The sequence below is a fragment of the Tachyglossus aculeatus genome, chromosome 19 (assembly GCF_015852505.1).
Source record: "Tachyglossus aculeatus isolate mTacAcu1 chromosome 19, mTacAcu1.pri, whole genome shotgun sequence".
Lineage (NCBI taxonomy): Eukaryota > Metazoa > Chordata > Mammalia > Monotremata > Tachyglossidae > Tachyglossus > Tachyglossus aculeatus.
In genome coordinates, this window is record NC_052084.1 from 18,587,172 (window position 1) to 18,611,391 (window position 24,220).

The window sequence follows — 24,220 nt, forward strand, 5'->3', positions numbered from 1 at the left end:
TAGTGAGTGCTTACTGTGTGCGGAGTATCGTACTAAGTGCTTGAAGGAGTAAAATACAACAACAAACTGGCATATTCCCTGCACTCAAGAAGCTTACAGTCTAGAGGGCAAGACAGATGTTAATATAAATAAATATATCAAACAGGTGAGGGAATAATAATAATAACAATAATGATGGCATTTGTCAAGCACTTACTATGTGCAAAGCACTGTTCTAAGTGCTGCGGAGGTTACAAGGTGATCAGGTTATTCCACGGAGGGCTCACAGTCTTCATCCCCATTTTACAGATGAGGTAACTGAGGCACAGAGAAGTTAAGTGACTCACCCAAAGTTACCCAGCTGACAATTGGCAGAGCTGGAATTCGAACCCATGACCTCTGACTTCAAAGCCCATGCTCTTTCCACTGAGCCACGCTTCAGAAGCAGGCTCAATGAATGAACAAAGCCTGTGATAGTTCAGGACTACAGGGTAATAATCGTGGCATTTGCTCAGTGCTTACTAGGTGCCAAATGCTGTACTAAGCGCTGGGGTAAATGCAAGACTGTCAGGTTCCAAACGGGCCTCACATTATAAGCTCGTTGTGGGCAGGGAATGTGTCTGTTTATTATATTCTACTCTCCGAAGAGCTTAGAATGGTGCACACAGTAAGCACTTAATAAATGTGACTGAAATGAATGAATGAATCTCCATTTTGCAGATGAGGGAACTGAGGCCCAGAGAAGTGAAGTGACTCACCCAAAGTCACACGGCAGGGAAGGATTAGAACCCAGATCCTCTGACACCCAGGCCTGCGCTCATTCCACTAGGCCACACTGCTTCTCTCTCCTTGATGTGTCACGGGGGTCATTTATGTAGAGCCTACCTTACCTGCTAGACTGTAAAGTCCTTGAAGGCAGGGATTATCTCTCCTAACGCCAGCGTCCTCTCCCAAGAACTTAATATGGTGCTCTGCACACAGCAGATTGTCAGCTCCTTGAGAGCAGAGATGGCGTTTTCCAACTCCATTTTATTCTACTCTCCCAAGTGCTTAGTACAGTGCTCTGCACACAGTCGATTGTAAGCGCCTAGATGGCAGGCATCGTGTATACTAACTCAATCCATTAATCGTATTTACTGAGTGCTTACTGTGTGCAGAGCACTGTACTTGGAAGAGTGCAATATAACAGAGTTGGTAGACGCATTCCCTGCCCACAACGAACTCACTGCCAGGGCCCACTCTCAAGTGCTTAGTACAGTGTTCTGCATACTGTGTATTACAACCTCCTTGAGGGAAAGGATCATATCCACTATTTCTAGCATCCTCTCCCAAGCACTTACTGCAGTGCTCTGCACAGAGTAAGTGCTCAATAAATACTGTTGGTTAATCATAAATTCCCAAGCTCCTAGTGGACTCTGCACAAATTAGGTACTCAGTAGACAGTAATGGTGACAGTGGCAATGCAGAGGGGTAGGGAGGTTTTCTTGCTTAGGTTGAGGTCTCTGAGGCCCAGGAAAGAACAGAGCTACCGCTTTGGGAAGAAACGTGAAGACTCGGCTTCAAGCACCACTAACTAACCAGCTCGAGGTGGAGCCTTGGATGATTCGGAGAAGTAGCGTGGCCTAGTGGAAAGAACACCAGCTTGGGAGTCAGAAGAACCTGGGTTCCAATTCCAGCTCTGCCTTTTGTCTGCTGGGTGACTTGGGCAAGTAATAATAATAATAACGATGATATTTGTTTAGTGTTTACCATGTGCCAGGCACTATACTAAGCGCTGAGGTAGATACAAGATAATCGGGTTGGACACAGTCCCTGTTCCACAAAGAGCTCACAGTCTTAATTTATAGATGAGGGAGCCAAGGCACAGAGAGTTATGTGACTTGCCCAAGGTCACACAGCAGACAAGCGGCAGAGCCAGGATTAGAACCCATGACCTTCCAACTCCCAGGCCCGCTCTCTGGGCCATGGTGCTTCTCTAGTCATTTCACTTCACTTCTCTCTCATCTGTAAAATGGGGATTAAGACTGCGAGCTTCATGTGGGACCTGGGCTGCGTCCAACCTGATTAGCTTGTATCTACCCCAGGGCTTAGTACACTGCCTGGCATATAGTAAGCACTTAACAAATGCCATTAAAAAAAATCCTCAGAGGCCCAACACATGAGCTGGGATGGGGTCCAAAAGTCACCATATTGTTGATGTTACCAGGCTCCACCCTGTATACTTCAGGGTGGTATATGTCAATCAAATCAATGATATTTAGCATTTACTGTGCGCAGATCAATGTACTGAGTATTTAGCATCTATCGCATGTGGGGCCAAACCTTGGATTCCAGCCTCAGGATCACAGCAGGCTGGCGTGGCATGGAAAGCAATATGGCCTGGAGGATAGTGCCCAGGCTTGGGAGCCAGAGGACTTGGGTTCCAATTCCGGCCCCATCATTTGGCTGCTGTGAGACTCTTGTCAAGTCACATAACACGTCTGTGCCTCAGTTACTGCATCTGTAAAATGGCAAATAAAGACCTGTGCTCCCTCCTACTTAGAACCTGAGCCTCATGTGGGAGATCTAATGATCTTATATCTACCCTAGTGCTTAGTACAGTGCTTGGCTCATAGAGAGTCATAAACCACATAATTATTATTAGTAAGCTTACACAGCCTGCCTGGTTGACTCTTTCCTCTAGTAGCTACAGGACTCCTCTTTGGCTCATGTTTGAGAGCAGCCTGCAGAGAAGGAAGAGGGTTAGGTATAGAAGAAGTAAATTCTTAGTTCTGCCTGATGACATGCATCATTTAGAACAGTTTTGTCCTTGTAAATGATGCTAACTAAACCAAGGAAAAAAAATATTACTTGGTGGAGGATTAGAAAGAGCCTAATGAATGCAAATCTGTGACATAATAAAGCTGGGTAAATATGTTTGAAATAATCGGTGCAGAAGATTACTGAAAGACAACTGACTATTGAATCTTAATTAAAATAGTATTTGCAAATCTTAATGCAATACACAACTCTAACATATAAAATGAAAGCATAGAACAGTTTAAAAGATGATTTTAAGGGGGTGAGTGGGAAAGATAGAATGCATAATTACTAAAACTAAGCACGACACTTTCATCGCTCTGCAGGATTTTGCATTAACTCCCTCCTACTAAGACAGTGAGCCCCATGTGGAACAGGGTTTGCATCTGACTTGCTTGTCTTGAATCTGCCCCAGAATTTACTACAGTATTTGGCACATGGTAAATGCTTAACAAATATTGCTATCATTATAATCATTATTTTGTCTGGAGAAATGAAAAAGTGGGAAGAGAAGAAGAGAGGAAGCAGAAAAGCAGTACGGCTTAGTGACCAGAGTACAGGCCCGGGAGTCAGAAGGAACTGGGTTCTAATTCTGGATCCACCATTTGTCTGCTCTGTGACCTGGGGTAAATCACTTAACTGTGCCTCAGTTCCCTCCTCTGTAAAATGGGGGTTGAGACCCTGGGCCCTGGGACTGTGTCCAACTTGATTATCTTGTATTTACCCCAGTGCCTGGCACTTAGAAAGTAAGGAACAAAAGTAGTTAAAAAAACAAAACAAAACAAAAAACAGAACCAAGGAAAGTCTGACTCTGCTGTGGTCACTAAACTATTGTAGACATGCAGTGGCAGGGACTGAGGGTCAGCAACTGGACTTTCCAGTCAACTAGCCCCACACCCCAAAAGGAAGAACCACCAGCAGCACCTCTGAATGCACAGGATGCCTCTGAATATGTAACCGCATTCACACTCTAATCCTGACTCTGCCACTTGTCTGCCGTCTGACCGTGGACAAGTCATTCATTCATTCAATCAATCACATTTATTGAGTGCTTAGTGTGTGCAGAGCACTGTACTAAGCACTTGGGAAATACAAGTTGGCAACATATAGAGACGGTCCCTACCCAACAGCGGGCTCGCAGTCTAGAAGGGGGAGACAGAGAACAAAACAAAACATATTAACAAAATAAAATAAATAGAATAAATATGTACAAATAAAATAAATAGAGTAATAAATATGTACAAACATATATATAGATATATGTGTATATATATATATATATATATATATATATATATATATACAGGTGCTGTGGGGAGGGGAAGGAGGTAAGGCGGGGAGGATGGGAAGTCATTTCACTTCTCTTTGCCTCAATTACCTCATTTGTAAAATGGGGATTGAGACTGTGAGCTCCACATGGGACAGGGGCTGTGTCCAACTTGATTTCCTTGTATCAATCAATCAATCAATCAATCAATAGTATTTATTGAGCGCTTACTATGTGCAGAGCACTGTACTAAGCGCTTGGGAAGTACAAATTGGCAACATATAGAGACAGTCCCTACGCAACAGTGGGCTCACAGTCTAAAAGACCTTGTATCTACTTTAGTGCTTAGTACAGTGCCTGGCATATAGTAAGCGCTTAATAAATACCATCATCATCATATAAAAGTGAAATTGGTGCTACTACAGCCCAGCCCACACACCCCACTCCTCTGGCTCAATGTAGGCAGAGAATGTGTGTGTTATAGTGTTATGTTGTACTCTCCCAAACATCTAGTACAGTGCTCTGCACACAATAAGCACTCAATCAATACGATTGACAGACTGATCGACTCTAGTGCCAGCCTGCTCAATGTGACCTGATCTCATTCATTCATTCAATCATATTTATTGAGCTCTTACTGTGTGCAAAGTACTGTACTAAGCACTTGGGAGAGTACAATATACTCTGAAAAGCAATATACAATATAGAATGTGCAGTATACAATGAGAAGCAGCATGGCTCAGTGGAAAGAGCACAGGCTTTGGAGTCAGAGGCCATGGGTACAAATCCTGACTCTGCCAATTGCCAGCTGTGTGACTTTGGGCAAGTCACTTAATTTCTTTGGGCCTCAATTACCTCATCTGTAAAATGGGGATTAAGACTGTGAACCCCCCATGGGACAACCTGATCACCTTGTAACCACCCCAGTGCTTAGAACAGTGCTTTGCACATAGTAAGCGCTTAATAAATGCTATCATTATTATTATTATTACAATACAACAACAGACACACTTCCTGCTCACAAAGAGCCCACAGTCTAGAGGGGGCACTTACAGTCTATCTTACCACCGACCCCTTTCCCAAGTCCTCCCCCTGGCCTACAATGCCCTTCCCCTCCATTTACACCAGACCCCCACTCTCCCCACCTTCAAAGTCACATTAAGTTCACTTGTCTTGTCCTATGCTTTTGAGTTGTCTTCGACCCATGGACACACCTCTCCCAGAACGCCCCACTGTCCATCTACAATCATTCTCCTAGTGCATCCATAGAATTTTCTTGGTAAAAATACAGAAGTGGTTTACCATGGCCTCCTTCCATGCAGTAGACTTGAGTTCCTGCCCTCGACTCTCTCCCATGCCACTGCTGCCCAGGATGGGTGAGTTTTGACTTGTAGCAGATTGCCTTCCACTTGCCAAGCTAGGAATGGAATGGGTAGGCCTCTGTTTGACTCTCCCTCCTGTAGCCGAGGCTGGTAGAGCACTGGAAACTCTTCTGGTGCCACCCTGAGAGGTCACATAGTGATCCCCACATATCAGACAACCAGGGTTCCAACCCCGGCTCTGCCACGGACTTGCTGTGTGACCTTGGCCATGTCACATAATTTCTCTGTCTCTATTCCCTCATTAACAAAATGGGGATTCAGTAACCTGTTCTCCCTTCTCCTTATAATCTAAGCCCCGTGTGGGATGGGGACTGTGTCTGATCTCCTTATATATGTCTTCCACTGTGCTCAGCACACAGTATGTGCTTAACAAATGCCACAGTTATTTTCTAAGTCTCTGCTTCATTTGTAAAACGGGAATTAAATATCTGTCTCCTTCCCACTCAGACTGCAGCTTTGTGTAAGGCAGAGACTGTGCCTTATCTGATTATCCTTTATCTATCCTAATGCTTAACACAGCTTTGCAAATACCACAATTATTAGTATTATTACAAGGGCTCTAGACCTCAAACTCATTAAGGGCAGGGACCATGTCTACCAATTCTGTTGTATTCTACTCTCCCAAATGGTTAGTACAGTGTTCTGCACACAGTAAATAATTAATACCACTGATAGATTGAAGAATGGAGATTTTAGTAATCATAACAATGAGGTGGCTTTCATGCTATGAAAACTGAAAAAAAAGTCTGAATATCCAACAGTCAACAAAGTTCGCTTTAGCAAATTCAATTTTACAAGTGATATTTGTTAAATGCCTATTGTGTGCCAGGCAAAGTACTAGGGTAGATATGAACTAATCAGGTTTCCCTGTCCCACATTTTATAAGTGAGGTAACTGAGGCCGAGAGAAGTGAGGTGACTTGCCCAAGGTTACTCAGCAGACAAATGGCTGAGCCAAGATTAAAACTCAGGTCCTTCCAACTCCCAAACCCAGGCTCTTGCCACTAGGCCACACTCCTGTTTGTCTACAGACCTCTTCCTCCCAAACCCATACCTTCTAGGCAGTTCCACATAGTAGTAGCATGGAGTTTGACACGGTTGTAGCATGGGAATCGCTGAGCAGATGGCTATTGCGATATCTGTGTAAGCACATAGTACAGTGCTTTGCACACAGTAAGTATTCAATAATATGCTTGAATGAATCTGTGGTATCCCACACTGCCGATTCTCCCTTGAATGAGACCTCAGCAACTAGAGAAAGCAACATCCAAAATTCTCTACTAGAAATCAAGTGAGATGTTTCCCTCTGCTTGGGGGAGAGATATTGGCTCTCTAGAGTGCTTAGAGGTGGAAAAATGGGAATTAATAAGAGTGGGAGGCAAGGGCCCAGTGCTAGGAATTCTAGTTTGTTTCATAAAACTCCAACTCTTGGGATGTGGCTTCTCACTTCTCAGAATTCTCCAGGGATCTTGTCAGTTTGATACTCACTTAGCATCTCCCCCTTAACTACATTTACTGTGACCTACTGAAAAGCAGTGCGGCCTCATGGAAAGAGCGCAGGCCTGGGAATTGGAGAACCTGGGTTCTAATCCTGGCTCCACCACTTGTCTGCTGCATCACTTGGGCCAAGTCACTTCACTTCTCTGTGCCTCAGTTCCCTCATCTGCAAAATATATATTCAATACTTGTTCTCCCCCCTACCTAGACTTTGAGGGCCATGTGGGCCCTGATGATCTCGTATCTACTCCAGAGCTTAGTACAGTGCTTGACACATAGTAAAGTGCTTTACAAATAACACAGTTATTATTATCATTATTACTGCATAAAGTAACCACTCTGCCTAGTTGAAGTAGGCCCTTCTGCCCTGTGAGATGGTTAGGGATTTGTCCAGCCTGGGAAACTTATGCGCAGGAACCAGCTATTGGGATAAGCCAGTGCTGGGCTACTTTACTTCTTTGTTTGTTTTATGGTATTTGTTAAGTGCTTACTATGTTCTGTCCTCTGACTCCCAGCCCTTTCCACTAGACTCCTTTACTAAAGCAGAGCCCAGCTGCCTTTTCCGATTACAGACCCCGCACGGAATGAATCAGAATGTAGCACTGTTATTTAAAGCAGGCTCCACTCCCCCAACCTCCCCTCAAAAGCCCCCTGACAAAGTGGAATAGAGTAACAGGGTTTGACATTCAAAAGCCAGACTGAAATCCTTCTACTCGGCTGTGTGTGGCTGTCAACCTTACATGAGTCCTGGGGCCTATTCTGGGTTTCCAACTCCAGGGGGACCAGAGAACTTGGCCAGAGGTGAGAGGAGAGCAATTAGAATGATTAAAGGTTTGAGAAACAGGACCCGTGAAGAAGGGTTACAGGGACTAAGGCCATTATCCAAGGAAAGAAGAGACTTTTGTGTGTGGGAGGATTTAATAAGTCTGGCAGCCTCTGGAGGATCATTAGAGGAAGGAAAGTGGCCAACTGCATTCCATGTCTGTTGGGAATATTCATGATAGACTGGCCAGAAGCTTATCATAATGATAATTGTGATAATGTCCTGGGGTAATAATAATAACTGTGGTTTTTGTTGAGTGCTTACTAAGTGGCAGGCACCGTACTAAGCTCTGGGGTGGGTACCAATAAATAGCATTGGACACAGTCCCTGTCCCACGTGGGGCTCAGAGACTCAATCCCCATTTTACAGATGTGGTAACTGGGTCCAAGAGAAATGAAGTGACTTCCCAAGGTCACACAGCAGAGAAGTGGCTGAGTGAGGATTAGAACACATGACCTTCTGATTCCTAGGTCTATGTTCTATCCACTACACCATGCTACTTCTCTACAAGACAATAGCATCAGACACAGTCACTATCCCACAACCTAAGAGGAAGAGAGAATAGGTGGAATAGGTATTGAATCCCCATTTTACAGTTAAGGAAATTGAGGCCCAGGGAAGCTAAGTGATTTACCCAAGATCATCCAGTAGGCACCAATCACTCAATGTACTTATTAAGCACTTACTGTGTGCAGAGCATGTTACTAAGGACTTGGGAAAGTTCAATACAACACAGTTGGTAGATGTAATCCCTGCCCACAAGGAGCAAATGGTCGAGGTGGTATTAGAACCCAAGCCTTCTAGCTGTCCTCTTTCCAGTAGGCCACACTGCTTCTCATTCTGCTTGGTGCTGTAGCTTGAGGACTGATATTTAAGAAAAAAACTTCGCAGCCCCGAGGACCATTAGATGCTGAGGTAAATCTGAGGTAAATGTGGTAAATCTCTGGGAAATCAGAGAATTTCCTATCCTAATCTTAATTCTCCATCTTAATCCTCATCCGCTTCTCAGCTGCCTTCGACACTGTGGACCACCCCTTCTCCGGGAAACATTATTCAACCTAGGCTTCACTGACACTGTCCTCTCTTGGTTTTCCTCCTATCTCTCTGGCCACTCATTCTCCATCTCTTTCCATGGGCTCCTCCTCTGCCTCCCTCCCCTTAACTGTGGGGGTCCCTCAAGGTTCAGTTCCGGAGCCCCTTCTATTCTCCATCTACACCCATTCCCTTGGAGAACTCTTTCACTCCCATGGCTTCAACTACCACTCTATTCAGATAATTCCCAAATCTACAATTCCAGCTCGGATCTCTCTCCCTGCCATGAAGGAAACAACGTGGTTTAGTGGAAAGAGCCCAGCCCTGGGAGTCACAGCATCTGGATTTTAATTCCACATTGCTGCTTTCCCGCTGTGTGACCTTGGACAAATCATTTAACCTTTCTGTGCCTCAGTTTCCTCATCTGTAAAATGGAGATTAAATACCTGTTCTCCCTCTCCTTTAGACTCTTGATTCCAATGTGGGTGAGAGACTGTGTCTGATCCAATTCCATCGCATCTATCCCAGTGTTTGACAGCTAGTAAACACTTAAAACATGCCACAGTTATTACTGTAATTATGCAGCCAAATGACTCACAGATTCCTTTTCTCTGGAACCTTACTATCTGGGAGGAAATCAGCTACTCAGATCTGGTCCACAAGCAATCCTAGCGACTGGAAAGATCACCCTACACCACAACCATGGGGAAACAGAGTGACCTAGTGGATAGAACATGAGCCTGAGTGTCAGAAGTTCCTGGTTCTAATCCCGGCTCTGCATCATGTCTTCTGTGTGACCTTAGGCAAGTAACTTCACTTCTCTGTGCCTCAGTTCCCTCATCTGTAAAAGGGGGATTAAGAACGTGAGACCCATGTGGGTCAGGGACTGTGTCCAACCTGATTAATTTGTATCTACAGTGCTTGGCACACAGTAAACGCTAAACAAATACCACGATAATAATAATAAAGATGCCAGCTCACCCATGAATAAAAGCCGGGTGATGCCAGCATTGGGGGTAGATGTCACGCCAATCAGTGACCCCTCGCTCTGGTCCCTTCTCCAGTCTGCCAGCCTTTCAGTCCTACTCTGAAGCGATGACATGACACTGGCATGTGATTGGCATGGGCATTTCCCCAGCTAAAACCACATCAACCCTTCCTTACAGCAATCTCAAAAAGGACTCCATCCAAAACTCACAGCATCTCAGCTAGACAATCTCACTCATTCTCCCTCTTCCCCTCTTATTGTACGTGTGACCTCTGCAAAAAATCAAAGCCCAAGCCATCCACCTCCATTCCTAACCGTTTGGGATGAGGAGTAGGTGACCTCTGTGTAGGGGATCAATATTCAGTCAATCAATCAATGGTATTTACTGAGTGCTTACTAGGCCAGAACACTGTACTAAGTGCTTGAGGTTGTAATAATTTTAATAATAATAATAATTATGCTATTTGCTAAATGCTTACTTTGTACCAGGCACTGTACTAAGTGTTGGGGTGGATATAAGCAAATTGGGTTGGACACCATCCATGTCCCATGTGGGGCTCACAGTTTCAATCTCCATTTTACAGATGAGATAATTGAGGCACAGAGAAGTAAAGTCAGCTGTGCGACTTTGGGCAAGTCACTTAACGTCGCTGGACCTCAGTTACCTCATCTGTAAAATGGGGATTAAGACTGTGAGCCCCACTTAGGACAACCTGATCACCTTGTAGCCCGCCCCAGTGCTTAGAACAGTGCTTCACACATAGTAAGTGCTTAATAAATGCTATTATTATTATTATTATTATTATTATTATTATTATTAAAGTGACTTGCCCATGGTCACACAGCAGACAAGTGACAGAGCCAGAATTAGAACCCTTGACCTTTTGACTAACAGGCCTGTGATTTATTCACTATGCCATGAGTACAAGTACAATAAGTGGGTAGATCGATTCATTCATTCATTCAATTGTATTTATTGAGCGCTTACTGTGTGCAGAGCACTGTACTAAATGCATGGGAAGTACAAGTCGGCAACATATAGAAATGGTTCCTACCCAACAACGGGCTCACAGCCTAGAAGGGGAAGACAGACAACAAAACAAAACATGTAGACAGGTGTCAAAATCGTCAGAACAAATAGAATTAAAGCTATATGCACATCATTAACAAAATAAAAAGAATAATACGTACTAAACGTTTTCCAATGGCTCTTAACACTGTCCAAATATTTCCTAACATAGTGTTGTGATGACCCAGCCAAGAGGAAAAAGTCTCAATTGCCTTTTCAACACAGTCTTATAGATGTCTCTTAAATATCTGATGCAGAAAGAAATATTTGATACCACCAGCATCTGAATCTTCCTTGTCCCATAGCAGGGCATTGGAGAATTTCATCCCAGCCCACATGGAGATTACAGTCTAGAGGAGATGGATGGTAAAATAAATTACAATTGGGGGAAATGACCTCCTCCAGGAGGCCTTCCCAGACTAAGCCCCCCTTTGCCTCTGCTCCTCCTCCCCTCCCCATTGCCCCAACTCCCTCCCTCTGCTCTACCCCCCAACAACACCTGTGTATATATGTAAATATTTATTATTCTGTTTATTTTATTATGTGTATATATCTATAATTATATTTATGTTAATGCTATTGATGACTGTTTGCTTGTTTTGTTGTCTGTTTCCCCCCTCCTAAACTGTGAGCCCATTGTTGAGTAGGGATTGTCTCTGTTGTTGAATTGTACTTTCCAAATGCTTAGGCCAGTGCTCTGCACAAAGTAAGCACTCAATAAATACGATCGAATGAATGAAAGAATGAAATGGCAAAGTTTAAGGATATGTACATAAGTGCCATGGGGTTGGAGTGAATATCAAGGGCTTAAGGGGTACAAACCAAACTACATAGATGACAGAAATCAGTCAGTCAGTCGTATTTACTGAGTGCTTACTGTGTGCAGAGCACTGTACTAAGCACTGGGGAGAGTACAATATAACAAAACAAAAACTCCTCACCATTGGCTTTAAAGGCCTCCATCACCTTGCCCCCTCCTACCTCGCTACTCTACTTCTAAAACTCAGCCTGCTCACTTTGTTCTTCTAGTACTGACCTTCTAGTCTCACCTATCTCGCTGCTGACCCAGAGCCCAGGTCCGGTCCCTGGCCTGGAATGCCCCTCTGTCCTCAAATCAGACAGACAGTTACTTTCCCTTCCTTCAAACTCTTATTGAAGGTACATCCCCTCCAGGAGGCCGTCCCTTACTAAGCTCCTCTTTCCTCTTCTCCCACTTCCTTCTGAGTTGCTCTGATTTGCTCCCTTGGTTTTTCCTCCCTTCCCAGCTCCACTGCACTTATGTACATATCTGTAATTGATTTATTTATATTAATGTCCATCTCCCCCTCTCTAACTGTAAGATCGTTGTGGGCAGGGAATGTATCTGTTTATTGTTGTAGTGCACTCTCCCAAGCACTTAGTATGGTGCTCTGCACACAGTAAGTGCTCAATAAATACAAATGAATGAACAGACACATTCCCTACCCACAACAAGTTCACAGTCTAGAGGGGGAGACCGATATTAATATAAATAAATAAATTACAAATATGTACATAAGTGCTGTGGGCCTGGTTGGGGGGATGATTAAAGGGAGCAAGACAGGGTGATGTAGAAAGGAGGAGAAGAGGAAAGGAGGGCTTAGCCAGGGAAGGCCTATTGGAGGAGATGTGATTTTTGAAGGTAGGGAGAGTGGTGGCTTGTCAGCTAGAAAGGGGGAGGGAATTCCAGACCAGAGAGAGGATGTGGGCAAGAGGTTGGCAGGAGAATAGTTGAAATCAAGGTATAGAAAGTAGATTATCTTTAAGGGAGTGAAGTCTGCAGGCTGGGTTGTAGCAGGTGATCATCAAGGTAAGGTAGGAGGGGGCAAGATGATTGAGTGTTCTCAGAACCCATGGGTTGGATCAGGGAGAGTCAAAATAAGGGTGCCTTGAGTGGGACAACGTTTGCGCACGCGTGTGTGTGTGTGTGTGCATGTGCATGTGTGTGTAGGAAGGACAACTGTGTGTGTGTCCTGGAAAGAGAAGCCTGATGTGTATGGGATTAGGATGCTCATATGTACATCCCTGTGTATACACTGTAGTGAAAGTGCATGTTTATATGTACAAGAATAAATGTGCACGTGTGGCATGTAGGGAGAAATGTTCTTCGGTTGGGTAAAAGGGCTCAAATCTGTGATTTGGAGGAAATGTTCGGGTAAATGTGAGAGTGAGAATCTGATAAAATGCATATGTGTATGTGCGTGTGTGTGTGTGTGTGTGTGTGTGTGTGTGTGCATGCACACTAGCCTGGATGTTTGTGCACAGGTATGCCGGAGCTTGCTAAGGAACAAAAATGAGACAGGGTATTTGTGAAAGAATGACAGTGGGTGGGCTTATTTTGAAAGTGGCTCTCTGTGTGTATGTGTGTGTGAGTGAGTGTGTGTGTGTGTATGTGTGCTTGTGTGGGAGTGCAGCTTGTTTATTCACTTTCAGGGGAAAAGAAAATCAATTGCTTCCGTGATTTTAGGTGCAAAGGACTCAGTCTGCTCGGCTGGACCTCAAACAGCAGCAGGGCCCAGAGGGCATCCTCCCTGATGGGTCGTAAGCGGGCCAAGCCGGGACTGGCCAGTTAACAATTCCTCTCGGCAACCGCTGCTCCGTCACCAAGGCAGAGGTGGAGAGAAAAGCTGGTGGGAAATGGCTCTCAGAAGTCTGATGTGTGTCCTTGGGCAAGTCACTTGGCTTATTTGTGCCTCAGTTACCTCATCTGTAAAACGGGGATTTAAGACCATGAGCTCTGTGAGGGGCAGGGACTGTCACCAACCCAATTACCTTATAACTACCCCAGAGATTAGTACAGTGCCTGGCACATATTAAGAACTTAACAAATATTGTGAGACATAGTCACAACTTTATTGTTCCTCAGTTTCCTCATTTGTAAAATGGGCATTAAATCCTACACCTACTTAGAATGTGAGCCCCATGAGGGACAGGGACTGTGTCCAGACTTTTTATCTCATATCAATCTGCTCCAAGGTTTAGTACACTGTTTACTTTACTTCACTTTAGTACAAGCCTAATAAGAGACGATGCTTGACAGGTAGTAAGAGATAAACAAGAATAATCATCATCATCATCACCAGCAGACTTCAGCTCTTAATCTGCAGTTCTCTTCCCAGAGCAAAACAACCTTGGGGGATTTTTTTAATGCTATTTGTTAAGCTTTTACTAGGTGCCAGGCACTGTACTAAACACTGGGGTAGATATAAGTTGACCAGGTTGGGCACAGTCCATGTCCTACGTTGGGCTCACAGTCTTAATCCCCCTCAAAGATGAGATAACTGAGGCCCAGAGAAGTGAAGTGACTTGTCCAAGGTCACATAGCAGACAAATGGTGGAGCTGGGATTAGAACCCAGGACCTTTGTAACAGATCCTTTATAACAATCCACCCCGGCTCCCGACCCCACATTCATTCATTCAATCATATTTATTGAGCGCTTACTGTGTGCAGAGCGTTTCTCATCGAGGGAGGGGAGGCTGTTTAGTGGTCGCTATGCCAAAGGAGGTTACATTTAGAAAGAGGATAAGACAGACTGTGGTTGTTAATAAGTTCACATCCTGGAAAAGGGAGCATACAAATGCCAAAATTATTATTATTTATTATAAACAAGTCAGAGTCTGCCTGAAGAGCATGGAAAACTCCATCCCCGAGTCCTCCCACCCCTCCCCTCCCCAATCGGTGTTGGACCCATCCCTGGGGGGCCCTGCTGGTTGACCCCCCTCCCTGCCACAGGGCCAAGAAGGGGAGGGGAAAAATGGTGGAAGGCAGTGACCTACGAGACCCCCATTGGTAGAGGCCCCCAATATGTAATTTATTATATCTGTAATTTATTTATATATCTGCGATTTATTTATATTAATGTCTGCCTCTCCCCCACCCACCCCCCCGGCCCTAGACTGTAAGCTCACTGTGGGCAGGGAATGTATCTGTTTTTTGCTGTATCGTACAATCCCAAGTACTTAGTACAGTGCTTTGCACACAGTGAGCACTCAATAAACATGATTGAATGACTGAATATCCTGGCTGGGACTGGGGGAACTCTTCTTCCACTCCCTCTCCCAGCCTATGAGAGGGGGTTTGTGGGTTCTTTGGGTTATTCGCTCTGCCTTATCCGTGTGATCGCTAGCTGCAGGGTGGCTTCCATTTGGGGTTCAGTGGTTCATGCTGGGGCCCTTCCACTGGATGAGAGCTAACCTATCATCATCATCAATCGTATTTATTGAGCACTTACTGTGTGCAGAGCACTGTACTAAGCGCTTGGGAAGTACAATTTGGCAACATATAGAGACAGTCCCTACCCAATAGTGGGCTCACAGTCTAAAAGAGTGGGCTCACAGTCTGAAAGAGTGGGCTCACAGTCTAAAAGAAGCATGGCACCAGAACTTTTAGGGGAAGACAGTGGGAACTGGCACTGGGGAAAGTTCTGAAAGTTTCTCTCGTCCTGTCCTCCCACACCTCCCTGAAAAATAGCTGGTGGTACCCTTTGAAATCTCCTTTGGAGCAAATGCAGTAATCAGTCAGTCAGTCAATCATACTTACTGAGCACTTACTGGGTGCAGAGCCCTGTATTTAAGCACTTGGGAGAGTACAATATTACCCTTTCAGGATCACACCTGGAAAGTTTCCGGTCCTCCACCCATCTCGACTAAGAGAGGGAGAATCAAGCAGAAGTATACCCATTCCATTTCTAGCTTGGGCAGTGGCTAGCGTGTGGAAGGAAATCTGCTACCAGTCAAAACTCACCTGCCCTGGACAGCAGCTGAATGGGAGAGAGTCGAGGGCTGAGACTCAACTTTACTGTGTGGAAGAAGGCAATGGAAAACCATTTCCATATTTTTACCAAGAAAACTCTATAGGTAAACTACTGGAATGAATGCAGATGGAGGTGGGGTGTTCCGGAAGAGATGTATCCATGGAGTCACTATGGGTCGGAGACAACTCGACAGCATAAGACAAGAGAGTACACTGTAATGATAAATGGAAACATTCCTTCCCCACAACGAGATTACAGTCTAGAGGGGGAGGCAGGCATTAATATAAAAAAAGAAATTACAGATACAGACGTAAGTGCTGTGGGACTGGATGGGGTGATGAATACTGGGAACAAGTTAAAGCTACTGAGAAATACTTCTTGGCTGTATTCCTCCTGCCAGCAATTTTTCCTCCTAAGTAGAAGTTTGATCTGTACCAACTGTCCCTAGTTTGATCCTGAGATAAACCTATTTGATGACCAATTGCAAGTCCCAAACTAAACCCTGAGAGATTAGATATTAATATCTATTTCCCCCTCTAGACTGTAGGCTCGTCATGGGAAGGAATTGTGTCTGATAATAATTGTGTTTTACTCTCCCAAGTGCTTAGTACAATGCTCTGCACAGAGTAAGTGCTCATTCATTTATTCATTTGTATTGAGTACTTACTGTGTGTAGAGCACTGTATTAAGCGCTTGGGAGAGTACAAATAAATATGATTGACTGACTAAACAATGGACTGGATATCTTTAAATATCTCACTGTCTGTCGGACCAGAGTGCTGGATCATAACAAGGCATTGTTCCCTATAGTTTGTCCAGTTGATAATGTACCATCTGAAGCATATTTGATCTCCCACTCCTAACAACATTCTGATGATTAAATGGAAAAAAATTAGCAAATCCAATTTGCTTCCCAATATCCAGCTTATTGCCTCCCTTTCCCCACGGAGGAAATAGATTGAGCTGGACAATTACACTTTCTGCTTCCTGCTCACACAACAGACCGGATCTCCAATTGTGGAGTCTGTGTTTCTCAACCCTGCAAAAGACGGCGCATGTTCTCCATTTCTCTGTTCTCATGTTAGTGAAAAGAAACAAAACTGAAAATCAAAATGCTGCTTTGAGGACATTTCCTACCTGGGGACTTTGGATCAAGCTATCATGTATTCGGCGTTCCTTGTTGCATTCACCTAAACATTTTATAATCTGTTGTAGCATGTCCTAATGGGTAGAGAACAGGCCTCGGAGTCAGAAGGACCTGGGTGCTAATTCCGGCTCTGCAACTTAACTGCTATGTGGCCTTGGGCAAGTTACTTAACTTCCCTGTGCCTCATTAATTAATTAATTAATTAATTAATTAATTTCATTCATTCAATCAATTGTATTTATTGAGTGCATACTGTGTTCAGAGAACTGTGCTAAGCGCTTGGAAAAGTACAATACACCAATAAAGAGAGACAATCCCTGCCCACAGTGAGCTCACGGTCTGGGTGGGCCGGGGGAGACAGACATCAATACAAATAAACAGGCATCAATATGAATAAATAAAATTTCAGATATATACATAAGTACTGTGGGGTGGGGAAAGAGGGGAAGAGAAAAGGGAGCAAGTCAGGGTGATGCAAAAGGGAGTGGGAGATGAGAAAATCCAGATTTCTATACTATGTGAATTTGGGCTTTTCAGAACTGGCTCATGCTGAACGCTGATCCCTCTTAGACTAACATGGATGAGGAAAGTGGTAATAAATGTGGTATTTGAAGTGCTTATTCTACACCAAACATTATTCTAAGCTCTGGGGTAGATGCAATCTTAGCAAGTTGGACATAATCCCTGTCCCACAAGAGGTTTATAGTCTAAGAAGGGCAAGAAAGCAGGAATTTAATCCCCATTTTACAGATGAGGTAGCTGAGGCTCAGAAAAATTAAGTGACTTGCCCAATGTCACACAGCAGACAAGTGGCAGAAGCATAATTAGAATCCAGGTCCTTCTGACTCCCAGGTCTGAGGTCTATCCACTAGGCCACGCTGCTTGTCTTCTCATCTCTTATCTTAGGCAGTCTTGTCTCGGTTGATAAATTGAAACCATCAGGTGTGGAGTTTTCAAAATGTGCCCATCACCTCCCCAAATTCCCTCCTCCTCCATCCACTCATTCATCTTTTCCAGCAGAGGAAGTATCCCATCTCCTTTTAAAATCTCCTCCCTCTATCAGTGCCTCTAACCCCAATTTTTTCTTCTTCTAAAAGGACTTGCTAACAACAGGGCTGTGTTAGCTGAAGCCTGGGGCATGGGGCTACTGCATCTAAAGGGGCTTTACGTGACCCTCAAAGTATGATAATGATATTTGTTATGTGCTTACTATATGCCAAACACTATACTAAACATTGGACATTGAATGCCATCGCAGAACACTACATCATGTATAGTGCTTTATGATGACACAGTTACAGTGTTACCAGGCAGAGGGGCAGCAGAGGTGGAAAGGAGCTGTGTGTCAGAAACTTTCTGCTTGGGGTAGGAAGGAGGTGAAAGCAAAGGAAAGAGTGAGGGAGAGAGAGAAAAAACTCAAGAGAGAGAGGGAGAAAGAGAGACGGAGAGACAGAAAGGGAGAGGGAGAAAAAGGAGAGAAAGGGGGGAGAGAGAAAGGGAGAGGGAGGGAAAGAGAAGGAGAGAGAGAAAGAGAGAAGGAAGAGAGGGAGAGAGGAAAAAAGGGAAGAGAGAAAGAGAGGAAAAGAGAGAAAGAAAGCCATCAAAATCTCAGTACCATCTTGTCCAAGGATTTACAACCCCCCACGCCCCAAAAAATGAACAAAACTCCATTCTTTAAGTACAAAATCACTTTAAAAGTTACTGGAAACAATAGTTCCACAGACACAAGTGTTTTAAATTTGATTTCAGTTTGGCTCTTCAGTCAACAAACCCACTCAAAGGATGATGGTCTGAACAGATAAGAGCACCAGCCCACCAAACACCACATTTAAATTTATATTGCAAACAGCAGACTCCATTACGCTGGGATTCTCTCACTGCATTCCTAATATTGTCTTTCTGTGTGTTGGATTACTCCTCCTTTCCCCCCTGACACTTGATGCTCACCTATCCACCCGCTCAATTTGTCGCTAGGTGAGTTTCAGTCTTCCCCAGCAGTTACTTCTTTTTCTTATTTCCTATCTGAATCTACAGGTCTCTTCCTCTGCTTTCCCCACCCCACCAAACAATCAATTAATGGAATGTATTTATTGAGCGCTTACTTATTTCATTCAATCATATATATTGAGCACTTACGTGTGCAGAATGCTTGGGAGAGTACCTTACAACAATCATCATCAATCGTATTTATTGAGTGCTTACTGTGTGCAGAGCACTGTACTAAGCGCTTGGGAAGTACAAATTGGCAACATATAGAGACAGTGGGCTCACAGTCTAAAAGACTATCTAATTGCTGATATAAGCTTACATGTGTATGCCATGTCTAAAAGTCTACAACAATAAATATATTCCCTGCCCACTGCGAGTTTCTGTAACCAGAGCCCTGTTCTAAGAGCTTGGGAGACTTCGATATAACAACATAGCAGAGCTGGTAGACACATTCTTTGTCCACAGTGAGCTTACAGTCTAGAGAGGGAGGCAGGTATTAATATAAATAAACAAATTACAGGAATGTACGTAAGTACCTACGTGCTGTGGGGCTGACAGAGGGGTGAATAAAAGGGAGCAGATAAGGGCAAAGCGGAAGGGAATGGGAGAAAACAAAATGAGGGCTTAGTCAGGGAAGGCCTCTTGGAGAAGAATTTCCTTCAATAAAGGTTTGAAGGTGGGGAGCGTAATTGTCCATCAGATATGAAGAGGAAGGGCATTCCAAGCCAGGAGTAGGACATGGGCAAGAGGCCAGAGGCAAGATAGATGAGATCGATAATTAGGATGGAGAAGAGGATGGAGTAGAACCTCTTCATGACTGGGCATTGTCAGATTCCAGAGAATTGAAGAGTAGACTCTGAGTCTCCCCTAATAATAATAACAATAATAATAATTGTGGCATTTGTCCAGCACTTCTATAGATAAAGCACCGGGGTAGATTCAAGAAAATTGGGTCAAACATCATCCCTGTCCCACATGGAGATATAAATCTAAATGGAAGGGAGAACAGATATGCAGTCCATTTTTTACAGAGGAGGAAACAGAGACACAAGGTAGATATACCACCCTTACTCTGGTCACACTGCTTCCTTCTCGTCAAGTTTAGACTCTGCAACAACTGAAGCTGTTTCTACCATTAGTTAGGGCCAGGCATGTCCTGCCCATAGCATTGGCCAATCAATCAGTGGCATTTAGTGAGCACTTACAGCATGTAGAACACTGTACTAAGCGCTTGGGAAAGATCAGCAACGAAGACACAATCTCTGACCTCAAGGAGCTTACAATGTAGCAGGACTGATGATGTATTTGAGAGTGAGGTAAATAAAGCAAGGTGAAGAGTTGAACCAAACCATAGTCTACCTCTTTCCTAAAACATTTCCCGACTAATACCTTGCTAACTCCTCCCACCACTTGCAGGATTTCTGCATTGCTGATATAAGCTTACATGTGCATGCCATCCTTTCTTTTTTCTCTTGTTATTCTATCTCTATATTCTTATCCATTCCTCTGTTCTTCCAATTTGCTTGTCTCCCCCATTGTATTTTAAGCTTTCTGAGGCTAGGATCTTGCCTTTTTCATCTTCTGAAAAATCTAGCTTTTGCAGTTTTAAACCTAGGAGGTGCTCAAGCAGCGAGAAGCAGCGTGGCTCAGTGGAAAGAGCACGGTCTTTGGAGTCAGAGGTCATGGGTTCAAATCCCAGCTCTGCCAATTGTCAGCTATGTGACTCTGGGCAAGTCACTTAACATCTCTGTGCCTCAGTTACCTAATCTGTAAAATGGGGATTAAGACTGTGAGCCCCCCGTGAGACAACCTCATCACCTTGTAACCTCCCCAGCGCTTAGAACAGTGCTTTGCACATAGTAAGCACTTAATAAATGCCATTATTATTATTATTACTACTAAAATGATAATAATAATGATGATGGGGGTGATCAGAGTAGATATGGATAGCCTATATGGATAATTCAGGTCATTAAACCTTCATTTTTTTTTCTCAACAGCCACACCTTTTCAGCCTGACTTATTTGGAATGTTTTTTGAAATGTTTGGAATGCTGAAAAGCAATGTGGCCAGTTGGAAGGAACACAGACCTGGGAATCAGGAGACCTGGGTTTATTCCTGGCTCTGCCCCTTGCCTGCTGTATGACCTTGGACAAGTCACTTCAATTCTTTGTGCTTCAGGCTCCTCATCTGTAAAATGGGGATTCAATACCTGTTCTCCCTTCTCCCAAAACTGTGAGTGTCATGTAGGACAGGGACTGATGAACTTGTATCTACCCCAGCCCTTTGTGCAGTGTTTGGCACATAGTAAGCACTTAACAAATATCACAAGTATTATTATTACAAGAATTGTTATTGCAAGTATTATTAGAGAAGCAGCATAGTTTAGTGGATACAGCACTGGGCTGGGAGTCAGAAGGACCTGGGTTCTAATCCCAGCTCCGCCATATGTCCGTTATGTGATCTTGGTCAAGTCACAACTCCTCTGGGTCTCAGTTACCTCATATGTAAAATGGGGATTAAGACTGTAAGCCCCATGTGGGACAGGGACTGTGTCCAACCTGATCAACCCCAGAGCTTAGAACAGTGCTTGGCATACGGTAAACCCGTAACAAGTACCGTAATTATTATTATTAATTCTTTACTTTGTCAGTTTATGCCAGCACAATTCAGAATGTGATCAGGCCAGGCTTCTGACTCTACCACTCATATTTATGCTGTGGGATGAACTGTTGTTAGGATGACTTGTCCAATTTGACCAGTTGGTTTGGAATCGGCTGATTACAACTTCGTTTGGTTTGGATACAACTGATTGATCAACTGATTCCTAGTCGAAACCTTTCCCCCTTTGGAGTTAGACACAGCTGCATAGCAGGGCAGACCTTATCCAACCTCAAACATGCAGGCCTGAGGATACAAAAGGAACTTGGAAGCGGGTGAGAATGGGTTCAGTTTAGGAAACTCTTCTGACTCAAGAGGAAGCATCATCATAGATGATGCACAGACCCAACCTGAGGCAGGCAGGCAGCTTAAATGCCAAACAGAAGTCAGGCTGAAGCTGGGTGAGCATAGCCAAGTGAGGTAATGTGTGGGGAAGTGACATTGATCTGAATAACTGAGGTTAAACCCTGAGATATTTGGCTCAAATTCCCCAGCTGATTGTGGTCAACTTGGGGGCATGAACAATCTCATATTCCACTTTCACCCTATCCTGGAAATTGGGCCTCCGAGTCAGATGCTCTGGAACTCCAGAGAAAATCCTGTGAGTTCTGACACTATCAGGCAGCCTGGATTAGAGCCTAGTTGGAGGTTTGGGGAGTATAGGGGAAGTGACGTGGCCTAGATTCTGAATCTTCATTTTACTGATGAGGAAACTGAAGCCCAGAGAAATTCAGTGACTTGCCTCTAGACTGTAAACTCATTATGGGCATGGATCTGGTTGAACCAACTCTATTATATTGTACTTTCCCAAGCACTTAGTACGGTGTTCTGCACACAGTAAGTGCTCAATAAATATGGTTGATAGATTGATAGATCCTTGCCCAGAGTCACGAAGCAGGCAAGTGCCAGAGTCAGGATTAGAAGCCTGAATTAGCTTGTCTGTAAAATGGGGATTGAGAATGTGAGCCCCACATGGGACAGGGACTGTGTCCAACCCGATATGCTTTTATACACCCCAGTGCTTAGTACAGTGACAGGCACATAGTAAGTGCTTAACAAATACCATCATTATTATTACTAAGCAGGAGGGAGAACAGGTATTGAATCCCCATTTTACAGTTAAGATAATTGAGGCGCAGAGAAGTGAAGTGCCTTGCCCAAGGTCACAGAGCAAGCAACTGGCAGAGCCGGGATTAGAACCCAGGTCCTCAGACTCCCAGGCCTAGACTCTTTCCACTAGATCACGCTGCTTATCTAGGATTAACTTTGCTAAGATTTTACTGTGGAGGCTAGCCATGTTTCATTCCTCTCTTGATCTCCATTTCTCCATGGGAAAATAAGGGTCATGCCCCTTGCTTTAGTAACAGGTACTCTCTGCTTCATGGGTGACCTGACTGCTGTTTCTCTTGAGCCATCATTTGGTGAGCTGGACAAACCAGGTAGCTTCCTGACAGGGAAATTGGGAAGGAGAAGCAATGTGGTCTAGTGGAAAGAGCATGGTCCTGGGAGTCCGAAGACCTGGGTTCTAATCTTGGCTCTACCAATTGCTTGCTCTGTGCCTTGGAAAAGGCATTGTTTTTAATGGCATTTATTAAGCGCTTACTATGTGCAAAGCACTGTTCTAAGCGCTGGGAAGGTTACAAGGTGATCAGGTTGTCCCACGTGGTGCTCACAGTCTTCATCCCCATTTTACAGATGAGGTAACTGAGGCACAGAGAAGTTAAATGACTAGCCCAAAGTCACATAGCTGACAATTGGCGGAGCTGGGATTTGAACCCATGACCTCTGACTCCAAAGCCCATGCTCTTTCCACCGAGCCACGCTGCTTCACTTCTCTATGCCTCAGTTTCCTCAACTGTAAAATGGGGATTCAATACCTATTCTCCGTAGTACTTATTAATAATAATGGCATTTGTTAAGCACTTACTTTGTGCCAGGCACTGTGCTAAGTGCTGGGGTAGATACAAGAAAATGGCATTGGACACAGTCCCTGTCCCATGTGGGGCTCACAGTCTCAATCCCCATTTTACAGATGAAGGAACTGAGGCCCAGAGAAGTGAAGTGATTTGCCTAAGGTCACATAGCAGACAAGTGGGGGAGCTGGGATTAGAACGCATGACCTTCTGATTCCCAGGCCTGTGCTCTATCCACTAAACCATACTTAGACTGTGAATTCCATCATCAATCGTATTTCATATCGAATTCCATATGGGATAGGGACTGTGTGGGATACTATGGAATACTAATTGACCTGTATCTACCCCAGCACTAAGAGTAGTGTTTGACACATAGTAAGTGCTTAACAAATAACATAAAAAATAGAAAAAAAAGGAGAGGGAAGGAGTGTCCTATCAGGGAGAGACTATTCCATGTTCCTGCTGCCCTATTCATTTTGACTCCATTTTCCTCTTCATCACTGAAATCACTAAATTCACTGATATTTATTGAGAGCAAACCGTGTGCAGAGCACCAAACTGAATATTTGTAAGAGTGCAGTACATCAGATCTGGTAGATAGATTCCCCTCCCAAAACTACTTTCAGTCTAGAAGGGGGACAGAAATTAATATAAATTCTGGATTTGTACCTAAGTGCTCTGGGGCTGAGGGACAGGGTGAATAAAGGGTTCAAATGAGGACTGAGTCTTCTGTGAACTCTTCATTTCTCAGCCGACTCTTTAATAAATCAATCAATCTATCGATAGCATTTATTGAGTACTTACTGGGTGCAGAGCATTGTACATTTGGAAGGGTACAGTAAAAAAGTCATTCAATCAATCATATTTATTGAGCACTTACTATGTAATCTGAGTACCGT

General features: G+C 44.0%; 1 protein-coding gene across 1 annotated transcript in view; it reads right to left on the reverse strand.

Moving 5' to 3' along the window:
• Nucleotides 1-24,220, reverse strand: part of LRFN2 (leucine rich repeat and fibronectin type III domain containing 2) — a 172,840-nt gene that overhangs the window by 31,207 nt on the left and 117,413 nt on the right. The gene's annotated exons all lie outside the window — the stretch shown is intronic.